Here is an 18,138-nt window from a genome sequence, read left to right as displayed (position 1 = left end):
CTATTAGGCTGTACACAATATGGCCTGTGTCACTTGGATGTCATTCTTGTTTATTTTATTTTATTTATTTATTTATTTTTTTTTTTGAGATGGAGTCTTACTGGTCTCCCAGGCTGGAGTGCAATGGTGCAGTCTCGGCTCACTGCAACCTCTGCTTCCTGGGTTCAAGTGATTCTTCTGCCTCAGACTCCCGAGTAGCTGGGATTACAGGCACCCGCCACCACGTTCGGCCAATTTTTGTGTTTTTAGTAGTGATGGGGTTTCATCATGTCAGAAAGGCTATTCTCGATCTCCCGACCTCAAGTGATCCCCTGCCTCGGCCTCCCAAAGTGCTGGGATTACAGGCGTGAGCCACCGAGCCTGGCTGCATATCATTCTTAATCACTCTTCTCCGTGTTTGCTCCCCCTAGTGCCATGGGCCATCTCTCCATTCTAAGCTCATTCTCAACTTAGTGCATCTGCACTTTTGCTCTGTCATCTTTCCAAATTGTTTTTCCCTTCATGTTTCAAAGCAGAATATTCCTTGTCATTCAGATTTTAACTTAAATGTAGTCTCCCAGAGATCCTGATCCCTCAATAGAAAGTAGGCACCCTGTCCTTCTGTATCCCTTCACCGTGGTTTAATTTTCTCTGTGGTATTCATCACACTCTTCGCCGTTTTATCTGTTTCTTTTATGGCTCCTCCGGTAGAATGTGAGCTTCAAAGGAACAATAATTGTCTGCTTATTCAATTACGTTGGGTCCTTAGTCATCACCCCTTCTAGTTTTCTCTCCTTGGTTTTGGTTGTAAATTATCTTGATGATCATTTCAGCAACTTTCCTGCCAATTGTTCAGGCCTCTTTCTTTTCATCACACCATTCTGCCAAGTCGTCATCCCTGGATAATCTAACTTCTACCCACTCTGTGCCACTAGTCTGCCTGATAAGACTTGCTGTAGAACATTACATAACCAAGATTGGTACCATTATAAATTTACAGTCATCACTTCCCCTGGGCTCTCATTGTTTCCTTGCATTCTTAATATATTTCCCAGTTGGCTCATGTTGGTGTGCATCACAACAGTTATTTCAAATCTCCACCCCTTCACTCTCACCAAATGACCTCACCCCGATTCCATTTAAACAAAGTCCCAAGAGAGGTGCTTTTACACCTTCCACTACCAAACCTACAAATCTTCCTTTCTTCCTTCCCTCCTGTCATACTGGCAGAGGTGGTTCTTTCTTGGATGTAGCTGCACTTTTATTTTTGCTTTGGACACTATCCTTTCCCCTCTTTCAGGATCTTGCCCTATTAGTTATTTTCTGCTCTGTATCAGACACTTCCCCCTCTTACTGGCCCTTCCTCACTCATTGTTCTTGATAGGTTGAATTCATTTTCAGTTCCTGGCCTCCATCAACCTTACTGTCTTTCTCGCTCTTTCCTTTTTCTCCCTCTTATGGGATTTCTAGCAGCTTCCTCTGCTTGCATCATTCCCTCTTCTGTTCCTCATTGCCCCTTCCCCTCATATCATATGGCTGATTCCCTTTCCTGCAGATTTTAGCTTAGATGCCAATTCTTCAAAGTGCTCTTTTCTTTCTGCAGACTATATTAGGGCCCTTATTATTGCTTCTATCACATTTTAATTTTCCTTTTTGAACCCCCATCATAGTTGTAATTATTTGTTTAATATCTGTTTTTCTTGATCAGGGAATGAATGCTCCATGAGGGAAGGGACTGTGAGTATCTTGTTTGCCACCCGATATTCGTACCTGACATAGCACTGGTATTCACGCAGTGGCTATTTTTTGGATGAATGAATAGAAGAAAAAGGAAAGGGAGGAGAAAGAATGACAAAGGAAAAGGAAGAACAACCAAATGAAAAGCACACCCAAAAGCCTGAAGTTGATAGGACTGTATCTATTTCATACTTCCTTTCACTAGAGTCACCCTATGGCTCCCAATAGATGGGAGGCCCTGACCTTCCTATCAGGTAGGTGGTCCAGTCTCACTTCATTACCCATATGGGTGATAAGCATTCTAAGCTAGCTCCAAGCTCCTCCAGCCTGATGTGCTTAATACTCCATCTCCTAGTATTGTTGCCCAATGAGTCTGATGTGTACTCAGACCTCCATGAGGGTGGATTTGGTGTGGGGATAGGGAGGAGAATGTTGTGCTCCTCTTAGTGGTCATGACCCCTAACAAGGAAGTTTTGGGTGGAGGGGAGAGATAAAAGTTTGTAGCAGTAGACTAGGCTAATAGGAGGATATTGCAATGATGAAAAACGAGGTGATAAGGATCTATGTTAGAGCAGTGAGAACTCTGGCTTTATACTGCTAATCATGTGTATACTACTGAATATTAACACACAGCTTAAAAATCACTAAAAACAGAAGACTAATTCAAACAGTTGTGTTCTTGTGTGTTTCCGCCTAGGGAGAGTAGGCTAAGAAATTAATAAAATAAAAATAAAAAGCTAATTTGAACATGTCAAATTGGGTTAGTGAATAACAAGAACCTTGTTTTAAACAAAGGAGGACCTATTCAAAATATCAGATTACTGTTTTAATTAGTAAGTAGGGTTAAAAGAAAAAAGAGAGAGAAGAAACAAAAAAATCCCTTTAGAATTCAATTATAGAATCCTCTTAGATAAATGCTATGTGAATTTGATTTTCCTTTTATAATCTTTACCGTGTCACATAAAGAGTAGCAGATGACATAAGCAGATGGACTTGTGTTATCTGCTACTGCTTAAAACCTTCTCTAACGTTTTTTTGGCCATATTCATAAACATAGGGTATGGTAGAACTAACTTACATCTGTTTAAAATCCTTGGTAACTTCTGTTAAAATTTATTTTAGTAAGTTATAACATGGCAAGGCTTTTCTTTTTTTATTATGGACAATATTCTATCCATTTTAGAAATAAAGTCTGAGGTATATTTCAATACTTCTAGATAACTATAAGTTTGAAAAAGGAAATGTGCCTTTACTTGAGCTTTCATATGGGTGAGCATTCCTAAGGAAATCATTGATTTTGGATGGCAGTTTCAATTCATGGAGGAAAGGGGAGAAAGAGATGGAGATTCTTGTTTTAATTCATAATTTCTACAGCTTTTCACAATTTTCAAAGCATTTTAGTACCATCAATTTCATTCTTTACCTAGGTGTGGCATTTTGATAAGTAATATGTTTTTCAAATGAGCACAAAACAAACCACTCTCTGTTTACATTACCTTCATTAACTTTATCTGAGAAAAGAATGCAACAATCTCCACTCCTTACTTGGTAAGAATTTGCCTGATTATAGTTAAAGCAACCACAGGGAATTTCTTGAGCATTGTACCCAGGAAATGTCGCACAGAGTCTTAAGAAATCTTAAATAATTAACCTTAATGAAAGGAATAGGTTAATACTTATGTAGTTATTGTTCAGGTTATGACCAAATTCAAATCTAATGAAATTTATGTTTACTCCAGTTAATTTTTAAAGAAAATTATTTCTTAAAACAGGACCTGTAATAAATGTAGTTAGTTGTAGAACTAAACAGCAGTAAGAAATATACTTTATGAAATAATAGTCATAACTTTCAAGTTCTGATTATATGACTAGTTTTCTTTATTTTAGAATGAATCTGATGACTTTCTAAAATTGTCTTAAAAAGCAAGATTTGAAAACTAGAAGCTGAAAGCCTCAAAGAAGCTCCAGGTCAGATGTAGTTAAACACAGAAAATGTGTTAGTGAAGTATACATTCACTTTCAGGCAAATACTCTTAAAAGAGTTTCTTTAGCAGGAATCATTGAGGAAGGACAATTCCTTCAGTTATGTCTGCATTGTTGCAGCAGGTCACTGATTTCAGACGGACTTTATGGAGTCCTAGAGTCCCATAGAATTCCCTGAGAGACTCTCAGTGGGTAGCAGGGAGATGAGAGGGGGTGGGCTACTTGGAAGATATCCTAAAGCATGTAGTTGAAACACAAATCCAAGAAAGTAACCACATAAACCACATTGACTCGGTACTTGTTTTTGTTCTGGCAGATACCTAGTCAGAACAGAAAGAAAGAAAATAATGATAATAAGAATAATATCATTAATAATTTTTGTAGAGAGCTTACTAGGTCTCAGGTACTAGAATAAATATCTTACATATATTAATACATGTAATTTTCACCTCATCCTCACTAGGTGGCTAATATTATTATCCGCATTTGTGTTTGAGGAAACTGAGGCAGAAAGTAATGAAATACCTTGTTCAAAATTTATCCAGGCAGCAAGTGGTAGAGTCCAGATTGAGGCTGACTCTAAGCTTCCCTGAACTTCCCCCTTCTAAAGAGCAGCTCTGCCTTTATATTTGATTTATTGAGGTTTCACCTAAGATGTTTTATTTATTTATTTATTTATTTATTTATTTATTTTTTTATTGTACTTTAAGTTTTAGGGTACATGTGCACAATGTGCAGGTTCGCTACATATGTATACATGTGCCATGTTGGTGTGCTGCACCCATTAACTCGTCATTTACATTAGGTATATCTCCTAATGCTATCCCTCCCCCCTCCCCCCACCCCAAAACAGGCCCCGGGGTGTGATGTTCCCCTTCCTGTGTCCAAGTGTTCTCATTGTTCAATTTCCACCTATGAGTGAGAATATGCGGTGTTCGGTTTTTTGTCCTTGCGGTAGTTTGCTGAGAATGATGGTTTCCAGCTTCATCCATGTCCCTACAAAGGACATGAATTCATATTTTATGGCTGCATAGTATTCCATAGTGTATATGTGCCACATTTTCTTAATCCAGTCTATCATTGTTGGACATTTGGGTTGGTTCCAAGTCTTTGCTATTGTGAACAGTGCCACAATAAACATACGTGTGCATGTGTCTTTATAGCAGCATGATTTTTACTCCTTTGGGTATATACCCAGTAATGGGATGGCTGGGTCAAATGGTATTTCTAGTTCTAGATCCCTGAGAAATCGCCACACTGACTTCAAGCTACCAATGACTTTCTTCACAGAATTGGAAAAAACTCCTTGAAAGTTCATATGGAACCAAGAAAGAGCCCGCGTGGCCAAGCCAATCCTACGCCAAAAGAACAAAGTTGGAGGCATCACCCTACCTGACTTCAAACTATACTATAAGGCTGCAGTAACCAAAACAGCATGGTACTGGTACCAAAACAGAGATATAGACCAATGGAACAGAACAGAGCCCTCAGAAATAATGCCACACATCTACGACTATCTGATCTTTGACAAACCTGACAAAAACAAGAAATGGGGAAAGGATTCCCTATTTAATAAATGGTGCTGGGAAAACTGGCTAGCCATATGTAGAAAGCTGAAACTGGACCCCTTCCTTACACCTTATACAAAAATTAATTCAAGATGGATTAAAGATTTAAATGTTAGACCTAAAACCATAAAAACCATAGAAGAAAACCTAGGCAATACCATTCAGGATATAGGCATGGGCAAGGACTTCATGTCTAAAACACCAAAAGCAATGGCAACAAAAGACAAAATTGACAAATGGGATCTAATTAAACTAAAGAGCTTCTGCACAGCAAAAGAAACTACCATCAGAGTGAACAGGCAACCTACAAAATGGGAGAAAATTTTTGCAACCTACTCATCTGACAAAGGGCTAATATCCAGAATCTACAATGAACTCAAACAAATTTACAAGAAAAAAACAAACAACCCCATCAAAAAGTGGGCAAAGGACATGAACAGACACTTCTCAAAAGAAGACATTTATGCAGCCAAAAGACACATGAAAAAATGCTCATTATCACTGGCCATCAGAGAAATGCAGACACTTCTCAAAAAAAGACATTTATGCAGCCAAAAGACACATGAAAAAATGCTCATTATCACTGGCCATCAGAGAAATGCAGAGATACCATCTCATACCAGTTAGAATGGTGATCATTAAAAAGTCAGGAAACAACTGGTTCTGGAGAGGATGTGGAGAAATAGGAACACTTTTACACTGTTGATGGGACTGTAAACTAGATGTTTTATTTGTTAAATAATGTTTTACTACTAAACACAACTAACAACCACCATACAAGATAAACAAAATAATTATTTCTAATTAAGGATGTTAAAATGATGAGCTACATCAAATAGCAATCAGATAGATCAGCTACTATTTTCTGAGCATTTGGGCAGTTATTTCTATTTGAATTCCACCCAAGAATCCCAGTATAGTCTCAATGTGTTTTTGAGGTTATTTTGGTGTAACATATTGGCATTAGAATATTTATAACATGCTTTTCTCCTTGATTCTTAATCGTCCTAAAAATCTTCCTTGTACATTTCAAAAATTTGCTAACAAAATTTGCTAATCTGTTCATTTTCAAGATAATGCAAAATAATTATTCAATATGTAAATACATTAAAATGATGTCAAGTCACTTTTATATGACTAGGAACTAACAGCAGGGGAGTCTTAGCTAGTAGCAAACATAGATCCTGAAGTTTATACCTGTTTTGCCATTACTGTACTCAACAGCTACAGATGCTTAGAATCAGGTCATAGAGAAAAGTCCAAGTTGATAGGTCAAATGAAAAATGATACTTTAAAAGATTAAAAGTCAAGAATTCCCAACCAAGAACAGAAAAGATTTGTTGAGATATGACTAGCAGTTCTTTTGTGTGTATCAGATATTTTTGGTTTCTAGTACCTGAGGATAGAAGAGTCAGTGATACCCACAGACATACCTAGTTATTTCCACACCAATGTGTTTACTTCCAGCTCTTAATGATGGGGCTGAAGGCCTACAATTCAACAGGGCCATTCAATTCATAATGTCACCCAGGGAATACATTAATGCCAACCACTATTTCTCAGCAGAGAAACCTTCTCATTCTGAATTCCTGTGAAGCACTTTCCTTCTTCGTTGGCCACACAGTCTGAAATATTTAGTTCACAATGGAAAAAGATAAAAACTTCAACTCTATCCATTTTTTTTCAGGCTAAAGAGAAATAAACCTTAATGCCTCTCGAGCTTGTGATAGGTGACCTTTGTTGTCTGACAGGAAAATGAAAAGCCCCCTATTTTTATATTTGGCTTAATAAGGTGCTTAAGGTAGTATCCTCAGTAGCCAAAACTGACTGGTGATTTCCTTTCTAGATGACCCATTAAAATTGGCTGAAGATAATGAATTCATCCATCACTTATGACTAAGTGTACTGTCCCCTGCATGCACTCAGGATAATAGCATTTTAAAATGAAGGGTATTAAAATCATCAGATAAATCTAACATCACTGAGGAAAGTCATTTCAAAATGATCACCCGGAGATCATCATTATGCACATTGATGCCAGTTTCCAACTGGTTGAGGCCCAAAATTGGAGAAGGGAACAGGACAAGGAGCAGTTTCTTGTAGGTGAAATCACTATTTTTTAGCTACTAGGTTTCTCAGCCTTTTTCAGGAAGAAAGAGACTGAGATATAGAGAGATAATGTTTTTCAGTTCCAGGTTTGTAGGAAATTTTTCTGCATTTTACAAAACTGAACCTTTATTTTATTAATATGAAGCCATATGAAGTCATAATATTTCCAGAGAATAGGATGAAAATGTGATGAAAGACACACAGCTTTGGCACAGCTCCAGGAGAAGCTGTCTCTAGCATAAGAGTGAGGCCTAACTCAGCTTCAGTCTGGACTCTGCTACTTGCTGCCTGGATAAACTTTGAACAAGGCATTTAATTACTTTCTGCCTCAGTTTCCTCAAACATAAATGGAGATAATAATAATATTAGCCACCTAATGAGGATGAGGTGAAAATCACATGTATTAATATATGTAAGATATTTATCATAGTAACTGGGACCTAGTAAGCCCTCCACAAAGGTTATTCATGATATTATTCTTATCATTGTTTTATTTCTTTCTGTTCTGACTAGGTATCTGAAAAAAAAAAGTACTGAGTAAATGTGGTTTTTGTGGTTACTTTCTTGGATTTGTGTTTCAACTAAATTCCTTAGGATATCTTCCAAGCCATCTTGCATTTTCTCTTATTAACTGGATTTCATAACACTCATGATCAGGAACTACTCTTGTTTAATCCAACTTACCTATTACTTTGGGAAACATGGGATACTGAAAGCATAATATTGGACTTAGTTTGTTGGTGGGGGTGGTAGAGCAAGGAGTCTGGAATGATAAGAACCCTCTGGAATATGAATGGTCTGATGTTCTTTCATTGTGGAAGGTGATAAAAAGACAGGATAGAAGTGTCAATCTATCTCAACCAAAACCTTCTATCATTCATTATGGGTGACTGTTGTTATGGTAAAGGAACATAGTGGAGCAGAATGGATGTTGGAGAAGATATTACAACCAGTTTACCTATAAAGCAAAATATGCCAAATTCCCCTAATCTACTTTCTCCCTATTACCCTGGGACCCTATAGGAGCTAAAGTAGGATCCTCGTTCCCACTAAACCTGTAGGGAACATTCTCATTTGTTTTCTTTTTATCAGATTAAGAGACTATAACCAACTACTGTGTACAGGGCAAACTTGCTGATGAAAAGTTTCACTTATTTGTGGCCCATCTTTATTAAGAAATATCTGCTTAGCTAATTAACTCTTTGTTTAGATCCTAGGACTACAAATATAAGTAAGATATAATCCTCGCCTTCAGGGATCTCATAGTCCAACAGAGGAAAACCCTATGATAGAATGACTCTAACAAGTAACAAATCATTTAAGCATAAAAATTGTTCTAGAAACTGAGAGGAGGAAGAAGCTGGGTGACCAAGTAATCAGTTGCTGCTGACCAATTTTTATAGCATCAGTGAAAATTCATTCATTTAAATGAAGCTCATTCAAAGAGACAGATGGTCTCAGAAATTAAAATATCCCTAGATGCTTTCCTGAGTTAACATATTTTGATAGAACTGAATAAAAAGAAGACTTCTTTAGGCTTTAATGTTTTCTATGTTATAGCACTGAAAGAGGTGATTCTTATTCAGCAAGGACTTCTTCTAGGCATTCTTGGTCTCTATGTTTGCAATTTGATTCTATTAATATTTATAGAACAGCCACAGGGTGCTCAGCGCAGTCACCAGTTATATAATTTCATTGAGTTTCACTCTTAAAAAGCAATGTTGGAGCATCCAACAGGGATAAATATTTAGTGGTGAAACTATGTATCAGAAGAAATCATTGAAATTCATTACTCACCATGCCCCTGAGCTATAATTCCATAGTATTGGAGGCAAAAGTAAGAATAAACCCCCAAATGCCATAACTTGGGTTTAGAATTCAAGACAATGAATGTAGCTATGTAAATTCTATATTTCACAAATAAGATTATTATTCCTTACCATAGTAAACTGAAATGTAAAAGATAAGGGAAGAGTGAGATTAAATGTCTTAACGTGACGGTTAATTGAATTATAAGCTTCAAGTTTTGTGGGCCACTTCTGCTAAACTACATACATTGGAATATTTTTAAATATAGTAAAATTTTGGTTGCAAGCTAATACATAAAGGTCAAACAGAAATTAGATTGTATTTAATATATGTATCTCTTCATCTTTTCTTGTAGATACTTTTAGATTTATACCTCCTTACTTTACCATTTATCACTCTTTCCGCCAGCACCATTCCTTGGATGGGTTCAGAGTTCCCAACTTAAAAATTCATTCTCAATTGTATGACTCATCTTTTTAATGATTCTTATTATTTTGGTAAAATATATATATAACATAAAAATTACTATTTTAACCACTTTTAAGTATACAATTCGGTGGCATTAAGTATATTTACAATGTTGTGCAAGCATCATCATTATCTAGTTCCAGGAAACTCCATGCCCATTCAGCAGTCACTCCTTCCCTCCCTCCTTCCCCTAGACCGTGGAAACCACTAATATGCTTTCTGTATCTTTGTATTTGTCTATTCTGGATTGTGTGGCTAATTGAGATGACTGGTGCTGACCTGGGAACAAACATTTTAGTGCCTGGGATGCTGACCTCATTCTTATTCTGGGAAATGCTTTCAACATTTTACTTCTTTTCAACTTTGGAATGCATGTTCCAACACTTACCATTACTTGCCCCGCTGTAGGATACTGACTTTTAACTCTGTTTGGCCTTTGGGCTCACATTCTGTTTATATTAGACACCCAAGTTGTTAAGAATGCCATCTGTGAATGGCATGTAAATGTGAATGGCATATAAATGTAAATGGCATGAGTGTAAATGACATAGGTGAATGAATGTAAATGGCAATAGGATAGTAGAATGAGTAATTAATTCAGAGCTACTACTTGGCGTTTACTCTCCAGAATGATCTTAAAATTCAACACATGTTTATTGAGTCCTTCCTAAGTGCAAAGTGCTGTGAGTGTGTGAAGGTAAAAATTTCAGGGGACTATGGATGGATGCACAACACTCAATCCCTCCAATGATAGAAAAGAAAAAAAGGACCATCTCTCAGGCCTCACCACCAAAGGAGGCCCAGCACCTTATTGAACTTTGGGATATTAGAGACAGTATGTCTCAGTTGGCCATTCTACTTGGTCCTTTATATCAGCTATTCTGCAAATCCATATCCTTTGAATAGTGCTTGAATCAATGGGCATCTCTGAAAGTTGTCCAAAACGCTTTGACTGATGACAATCCACATGAGTGGCAATTTTGCCTATTATAGTCTCTGGGAAAGGGAGGCCATCTGAATCACTTATGCAGATGCTTATGGTAAGTGTCTGTTTTATGATGAAATTGACTGCTGTGAAGCTGCTGATCAAGCCTGCACTGCCCTGGGTGACAACACTAATAGCTGGATCTTTCAGTGTATCAGAACTCATAACACATTGACCATCATAGATTGGGCACAAATTAAAAGACTTTATACTTTGAATGCAGAGCTACCACTGCATGAAAGATTTGTGACGTTCCCCAAAAGTTGATGGGGAGGCCACTTTGCATGGGCCATGACCTCTGCTTACTCCTGGGAGTCTATCAGGCATATGGCTCCTTTTGGGGCCATAAAGGGGGCCTGATTGCTGTTGATACTTGTCAGGGTATGGAGTTGTTGCAGTCTGATCAGCTGACTCTGGTCACAACATTGTGGCCCTTGAACTAATCGAATGTGTCATGTTTTTGGCTTTTCAGACCATTTTTAGTCCGACAATTGTGAACCTTCTAACACAAAAGCCACATGGCCGTGGACTGATAGTCAAAATATTCAATAGCTTTTCATGCTCTGTGCTTTCCACAGGCATCTGGTATTTGGTGCACTGGAATGGCCCCCTCAAAAGTTGACTCAAAAACATTTTGACTCTACCTCTCTCACCTTCTTCTGATCCATACACCTTCGTGAAGCAGTTTGCTCATTGAATGCACTGTTCTGAGAAAGGGATTATCGCCTTTAGGCCACTTCCTGGGTTATGATCAAGGCAAAAAGCATTGGATTGAGAAGTTATACAGACCTACTTTGAAAAATTTGGGATTCTGTTCCAACCATGCCTGGGCATGATTCTTCTTTCTTTTTCCTTAATGACATCAACATTTTAGTGTGGTTTATGCCTCCATTGGATGGCAGCCTGGTCTAGGAGATTCAAACTGTATTTGATTCAGCCACCTGGATTCTATTCTTGAATTGACATGATCCAAGATCATATGGCTAATGACCACTTGGCTTAGTACATTAGTCATGAATTCCCACAAAATGGCCAACATAAGACAAAATAGAGAACACAATGGGTCTTTGAAAGATTTAGTAAAATGCCTTTATCATTCCTGTGGCTGGCTCTTCATGATGAAATGTCTGGATGCAACTAGGAGGAGATTAGAAAAAAATGTAAAGCTATAGCTACTGGACTAGGACATGCTTTTTTGGGGAGGTTTTGCAGGGAGGTGAAATGTGAGCAATGACCTGGAGGGAAACACTGTAGACCCTGAGAAGTACAAGAGAATGAGGGACATTAGTGATCACTGACTTTCAGAATCAACACTAGAACTTTTTTCACAAAGGAAAATACTCTGATAAGGCTCTCTGAAAGTTTTGTAAACACCTCGAAATAGTTAACTAACTGTTGGTCTGTCATCTTCTGCCACATGATTTTGACTATGATTTGATCTGTACTCCCTAAAACTTTACCTGGGAGTCTGTTGGAAACACCAGGGAAGGCCGAGCTCCTGCACTTATAGTGCAAAATACCCCATCAGTACCTCAGAATATTGTTTCTAACCCCATTCCTGCAGCCATTGTAGTGACAGGGAAAAACAGGCAGGTTGGACGGATACCCCGAGGCAGTCTCTCCAGAAACAAGGAGTAGATTTAATTATTTGAACTGAACTGGAAATCTAAGCCCTGCCAGTTATCTAAGAAATTGTGTTGGAAGCACTGCCTCCTGTTTCCTTAATTGATATAGGTCCCAGTTAGGAGGCACTGACATTTAATTTGGTTCCAGCCTCTGTTCAGATTAAGTACTATGGCTGATGAAGTGGTGTAGTCAAGAGAAAATTTACCAAAAGACAAGAGTATAGAAATGAAGAGGAAATATCACTGGGAGACAGTTCTCCATGGGTTTCTTCCTTTTCTGCACATCTTGCGAGCAGAGGGACTAACTCACCTTTGTTCAGGGCTCTCTTTTAAAGGATTTTTGTGTGGCAAACAGCCTCAGAAGTCGGAGCTATTTTCACCAAGGACGTGTTACTGTATATTATAAAGCACTAGGATTTCCTAAGCTCAGGGTAACTCTGCTGTAATGCCATTCACTCCATATGCAGGTGTCACCAGACCCTTTTTACGTTGTCTTATGGGAATTGGGACGTAGGGGTCAGCACAAGAAAATTGACACTCTAACCAATGCTCTTTCTGCAAGTAATAAACTGTGCTTTGTTTCTGACCCAGGAGTCTCTTATCTTCTGCCAGCATACATGGAACTGGCGGAAGCTTGCTCAACTTGCTAGCTTAAAAGCAGGTTAAAAATTTTAGACTCTTTACTATTTCTTAAGAAGCCTGCCCTGATATAGGGTCTAAGCTGTGATGTGGATGATGCTGTTTGTGAAAATAAAATTTCCAAAGGTTGAAGCCAGATCCACCAGCCAGAATTGCTAATGAAAATATAGATCATTCTAATATGCTTTGGAAAATCAGAGAAATGAACTTGAGGTTTGATGATTGGCTTTACTTAGAAAGTATGAATTTTTGGTGGGCTAATCAACTGCCTTTCTATTTTAGCTAAATTGACTAAATAATATGATCCCATATTAATCATATTCCTTAACCGAAGAGCCAAAACACTAAATGCTTCTTGGTTATAGAAACTAAGCATAAATAACTGCTAATTCCTGCATACTTGAATAAGTAACTAGAACACAACTCTCATAATATAAACCAAGATAGAAAGAAACCTAGTTTTGCAAACTGGGTTATAGTTTTGAAGTTAAAGGAAGGTAGGGATCAGGTCCCCCATTTTCAGAAAGAGGCACCATTGTGATAGTGTAAATTGATTTGAGAAACAATGCTGAAAGCCCATGGTGAGTACCGAAGGACACTGGGTTAAGGTCACAAAGACGATTCACAGCACAAATGGGGAGTTTCAGGTTGGCAGAAAGAAAACCCTTCGAGATGCATAATGGAGAGAGTGACAAAACTAAGCCCCACAGAATGTGGAAAGCTGGACAGCTTAAATGTATCTTTTCAAACTCATGCTAGCAAGGAATGGATTACTGTATTGCTAAATCTGAAGGTGTGGTATATTGGAGCTAGGAGGTGGTGTGCATTCTGCAATCAGTGGGTTGAAAATGTTGGGAAAATCAGGGAACAGGAAATGAGTCAAGGAGCTGCTGCCTTCTGGAAACTTAGTATCTATGAGAATAGTACACACTGAAGGAGCTGAGGGAGTGGAGAATGGAAAACAGAAGACTGTGCTCCAGGAACTGGGAAAGATTGCCTGAAGAGGAACTAGGATAGTGCCAAAGCATACTTTTCTTTGACCTCATAATTGTTTTCTTGGAGCTTCTAGCATGCTTAGTTAGGAGACTCATCTCCGCATGCAAACGACAGAATGTTTATTGTTATTATTGGTGCCATTATTATTACATGAATATAAATGATTATGTCACACTAAAATATGTCTTTGGACCAAAAAGTAATAAAATTTTGTCATTTTATTACTTTATCGAGTTGAAAATCACATGAATTCATTTTATTTCTATTTAGCTCTGAAGAATAAATTTGAATTCTTTCCTTCAGTGGCAATATTGCTTTTAGTAATTTCTATCAAAAGATGACAGATGAAATAATTTTGGAAAGATGGGTAGGACTAAATATATGGTTTTATTAATGGGGTCTACAGTATGCATTTGCATCATGAAAATATGAATATGTATAAAACATACTTGTAAATTCTGATTTCCTAAATCACACCAGCCTTGGGGAGGGATAGGAAGATAAAACTTGGGTAACCTTCAGAGTGGCATTACTCAGGTCTCAAGTCAGATCTTGAAGTTTGTAACTATACTTATTTTAGATTGCAAACTTTATTATGTTTCCTATTTTATAGGTAGGAAAAAAAAGCAGATTACTTAGGGAAATATAACAGATACTGAACCAAACTCCAACTGAGTGTTGGTTAGAGAAAAGTAGGGATCAGGAATCCTATTAGCAGATGAGGGCTTTCACGGATCTTGGTTCCCTTTCACCTCTATTTCTCCATTATTTGCATCTTATACATACTTTGTGCGTCCAATAAAAATACATCTCAAATGCAATGTGACATTCCCCAAGTGAAGATCATCCCTTTCCATTTTGAAGTAGGATGGCTTTGTTATTGCAAGAATGACTTCCTTCCCTTCGTTGTGTTCCTCCTGTGATAATAATGCCAAGACACAATTATGGTTATTCAGCAAACAGATTTAGTTCTGGTTTCTGCTACAAACTAACACAGAAAAAAAACCCCAGAAAACTGGCTCAGTCATTCAAGGTCAAAGAATTCTTTTTTCTAGTTTTGATTTAATTTGGATGCCACTGCCATGTGGTCACAAAGATCCTTTGCTTGGCCAAACTTCAGTCAGGCTTCTGAAATTTCTCCTCAGCCCATCTCTGTACTTCCTTATAACATCCTGGCTTAGCAAGGCAGTTTAGCTCAATATCTGCTCACACCAGATATCTGATTGGATTCTTCATCCTTCACCATCCCCCAGGTGACGTCTCATTACCCTGGCCTGCATTCAGCAAGAATCCTGTTAGGTTGGTTTAGCCAGAATCCCCCTTACCTCTGATGTTTCCTCTTAGTAATTTTCCATCCTTTGACCCCCTACTTTGCTCCTTGGATGTAAATTCCCACTTGCCCATGCTGTATTTGGAGTTGAGCCTGATCTCCCCAACCACAAGACTCTACTGCAGTGGTCTCTATACCTATTGCAATGGTCCTGAATAAAGTCTTTCATACTGTGCTTTAACAAACATCATTAAATAATTGTTTCTTTTTTTTTTTTGAGGCAGAGTCTCGCTCTGTCGCCCAGGCTATAGTGCAGTGGCACGATCTCGGCTCACTGCAAGCTCTGCCTCCCGGGTTCACGCCATTCTCCTGCCTCAGCCTCCCGAGTAGCCGGGACTACAAGCGCCCACCACCACGCCCGGCTAATTTTTTGTATTTTTAGTAGAGACAGGGTCTCACCGTGTTAGCCAGGATGGTCTAAATCTCCTGACCTCGTGATCCACCCGCCTCGGTCTCCCAAAGTGCTGGGATTACAGGCTTGAGCCACCGCGCCTGGCCTAAATAATTGTTTCTTTAACAGTGGTGTCACTTTTTTTTTGAGACAGGGTCTCGCTCTGTTACCCACGCTGGAGTTTGGTGGCTTGATCATGGCTTACTGCAGCCTCAACCTCCCCAGGCCCAGGTGATCCTCCCACCTCATCCTCCCAAGTAGCTGGGACCACAGGAACATACCACCACACCCAGCTAATTTATGTATTTTTTTGTAGAGACGGGGTTTTGCCGTATTGACCAGGTTGGTCTCGAACTCCTAGGCTCAAGTGATCCTCCTCTCTTGGCCTCCCAAAGCGCTAGGATTACAGGTGTAAGCCATCGTGCCCTACCTACGTTTAATAAACTATCTTGCCATGCCACTCATGTGGCAGTGCAGGGAAAACATCTTGGGTGTCTGGAACAGGGTAAGTAAACACCACAGTAAGGCAGAATCGGTGGCCACCACCTGGTGTGAACCTGGATAGTGAGAGTTAAGGCCTCTCTGTACAGTAGCATCTTCCCAAGTCAGGAAAGGGCCACAGATTTGACATCACAGCTTTCTCTCCCTGGATTCAGAACACTGTTTTCTCCTTAAGAACCTCACAGGAAGGTACAAATATACTTCTAGGGTAATATCTAGCAAGAGAGAATAAAATAACAATCTCAAGGCTGCCTTTAAGGGGCAATAGTGAAGTTATTCCCAAACTGAGGGGGAAACATTTTTATCCCCAGCTCACTTATTGCCTTATTTGCTGGGGTTGATTCCTTTGTATTCCTTAAGAATTATTCGCTAATATTTTAATGAGGGTCACTGGGAGATGGGATGTGATCATTAAACAGGGAAAAGACGAGCTTCACACACAAGCTTTAGTCTACTTTTCAGTTTTGCCCAAAGTTGGATAGGGTCTTGGTTCCTCCCCACCTTCACATTTCCACTATTCACATCTCATACTTTGCGCATCCAACAATAAGACACCTCAGATGCAATGCTGTTTCCTGAGCCTCTTAAGGAGCTTATTTTTATCATGCCAAGAACTTTCTGCTTTCCATGAAAGTAGTTCTTTTAGTTAGCACCTTGAATATTCCTTTTTCTAAATTCTTGCTCTCAAATGAAGAACCGCTTTGAACACTACAAAAAATCTAAGTAGAGAAGAGGACTGGGAGAAAAACAGACAGTGGCCATCTGTTGCTCTGGCTATCCTTATGCAAATTGGGAAAGCTGTTTCTTTTCTTTTTTTAAAAGACATGTTTAATTTTGAAATTATATAAATGTTTAAAGTAGCTAAAAAGCCCAATATTAAACTAATAATTTATCTCAAAGTTTATGAAACATGATTGACTTTACTCACCTTCTAGCACATAAACATCCGAATAAATATTATCAAAATCAGATTACAAAATGGGAAGCTTTATTCTTACTCAATTGGTAGTATCATTTTCTAAAACTTTTTAGAAATAAACTTTGGCAATTGGCTTCAAAACTAAATTAAAATTAGACCAAACATTATTTTTACTATATAATCGTATTTTTTCTTTTCACCAACTTTTCATAAGACTTGAAGCCATATATCTCCTAGCTGTTTTCAAAATTCAAATCTGTTATCAACACAATTTGTTATATTTTATTTTTCAGGACATTTTCTTTTAGTTTCAGAAAAGATCCCTGATTCTATAGAAGTAACAATGAAAAAAATGTCTAAAGCCACCAATGAAAACCAATATTAAAAAAGTATTATAAAGAGTCAACAATTTTTGGGTGTGTGGCATATGGCAGGTTTGTTTTTAAAAGTCAGTTTTCTAAATGTTATACCCCATATTTTGTCTGTTTTCAAAACCAATGTGATTGAGGAAATCAGCTTTGAGTGTCACAATAACTTTCTGAGTTTTCGTTCGTTTGTTTCTTTATTGTCGCTAGATCACTTATTGCTTACATTGAGCCATTTATTTATTCTTCTATAAAGATGCCAATGCCACAATTTCAGCAGAGAAGCAGTCAGTAGATATAAGAGGTTCTTTTCTGAAAGAAATAGATTCATGCTTCTTGTCTAGCATTTATGCAGTTATTCTGATAATGAATTTCTAGGTCAATTTTGTAAGTGGAAGGTATACAACTCTCACAACCAAATAGGCATTTGGAATCTGTAGTAAGAAGCACTAGACAATTTGAAAGAAGCACTAGACAATTTGAAAACAAAGTCAGAAACAGGAACTCTTAATGAAATTGATAACGAATATTCAGTATATAATATGAAAGATAGCTAACTGCAGAAATCATACACTAAAGAAAAAATAATAAAATTCACCCACTCTAAGAAGGCATTTGTAAACATTTTAATAACACCAAGTTGTTGTTTTAATATTTAAACCTCATCAAGATAATTACAGCAATTGAATTCAGTGGGTCCAAATGCCAGTCCATGGATAAACTGCATCAGAATT

This window comes from Gorilla gorilla, chromosome 14 (assembly GCF_029281585.2).
Source record: "Gorilla gorilla gorilla isolate KB3781 chromosome 14, NHGRI_mGorGor1-v2.1_pri, whole genome shotgun sequence".
Classification (NCBI taxonomy): domain Eukaryota; kingdom Metazoa; phylum Chordata; class Mammalia; order Primates; family Hominidae; genus Gorilla; species Gorilla gorilla.
Note: the sequence above shows the minus strand (reverse complement) of the source record.